We start from the raw sequence: 1653 nt of genomic DNA, 5'->3' as shown, positions 1-1653 counted from the left end.
CGTTCTCGTCTCTGGTTTTTACTCACACAAGCAAGCAAATTCTATTTTTAGATTTCTTACGCTCTCAGCGTGAGCGAGCGGAAAGAGAGCAATTTTGGCCGTCACTAAAAAAGTGGCTGCATAGTGCCAAACCAATGTGTGGTCGTTACGCATCCTGTTATTCTAGTGTCTTTGCCAGGACTCTGTCATGCCCTTGCAGATGGGAACTCTAGACTCGAAAATTCGTTTTATGTTCGGCTGGCATAATAAGTATTAGTTCTTTTATTTCATAATAAGTTCCCCGACGTGCCGGGGAAAATCTTTGGGGCTGGGAAAATGCACTGCCAGTTTTCCCCCCAAGGCTGTCCCTTAGGTCCGGTCATGTTTTCCTTCGATTTTCCGTTTTGAAGCAACGTTCTTCCAAAAAGGCAATAAAGTGCGTTTAAATTTACGCGCGAAATCAATCTGGTATGTTGGAAATTAACCAAAAACAGCATGGGAAATCAAACTAAAATACAAAGTTGCCAGTATTGAATACTCTACAAAAAGAATTACATAAAAATGGTGGAATCAAAATTTTAATTTATTTTAAATTGAAAATAATGTTTTAACCTTCTACTCACTCCTATAATACGCCACGCTCCGACCTGATGTATCGGGCGTGAATCATGCCGTACCACTTTTTCTCATCGTCGTAGAACAAGCCCGAGGAACTGTCGAATACCGGCTTCAGGATCACGTCCAGTGCTTGCTGAAGTACTCCATTCCCATCTGGTTGAATGTGTCCTGAAAGTAGTTGGTGGGCACGTGGCAGAGGAACTCGTTGCCCTTAATTCCGAGGAACCAATTGATCCAGCTGCTGTTGTTGTTGTTGTTCTGGGTTCAAGATTTTACTGTGACTTGCTATAATTTCTATAGGAAAAACCTAGTTACTTACGGGCTCGACATGTTGCCAGTTCACTCGTTCACAGAAATATGACTTGTGGACTTCAAAGTCATCGTCTTTTTCTTTGAGTTTTTGACACGTGCTAAAAGGGTTGACAGGACCAAAGACACTAGAATAACAAGATGCATAACGCCATACGATTTTTTCGCCGTGGCTCTAGAGGTGGCTCCAGGCTCTCTCGAGTTGTTAGGGAGCGAGAGAGCGGAGAGCGCTACAGCGAACAGCTCTTTTCTACGCATACAGTGATAGCAGACAGCTGTATGTGTGCACACGTATGCTCATGCATTGTAAATTTGACAAAATATGCCCATAGAAGTTTTTTGACTCTAAATCTATATTATTTTTGATCAATTGGCACCATGCGAAAAATTCTTGCTTTGCATTGCCTTAACGGTTTTATTATTTGAAAATAGATTAGAAATAGCCAAATCTATGTACATATTATCACAAAATAAATTAAAAAAATGACTATATAAGAATATTTGTCTTTAGAGTATTAATCTTGCGTCGTGTGAAAAATTGTTGAGTGCTTGTGTCCGCACTTCGTGCCTCAAGATATGACCAAAGCAAAGACACTAGAATAATTCTAGTGTCTCTGATATGACTTTTGCAATAAACAGTTATATGTTTATTTATTTTATAAATTTATTTTTATGAAATATTTATTTCTCAACGTAATGTCTTCTTTTTGGAAAATTTATGAAATTACAGTAGCTATAATAATTTCT

The 1653-nt window shown here is 38.7% G+C and overlaps 1 annotated feature.

Moving 5' to 3' along the window:
* Window positions 1-1026: 1026 nt before the first annotated feature.
* Window positions 1027-1653: part of a mobile genetic element that runs on past the window's edge.

Source organism: Drosophila melanogaster, chromosome Y (assembly GCF_000001215.4).
Source record: "Drosophila melanogaster chromosome Y".
Taxonomy (NCBI): Eukaryota; Metazoa; Arthropoda; class Insecta; order Diptera; family Drosophilidae; genus Drosophila; species Drosophila melanogaster.
Note: the sequence above shows the minus strand (reverse complement) of the source record. Positions and strands in the feature narration are given on the sequence as shown.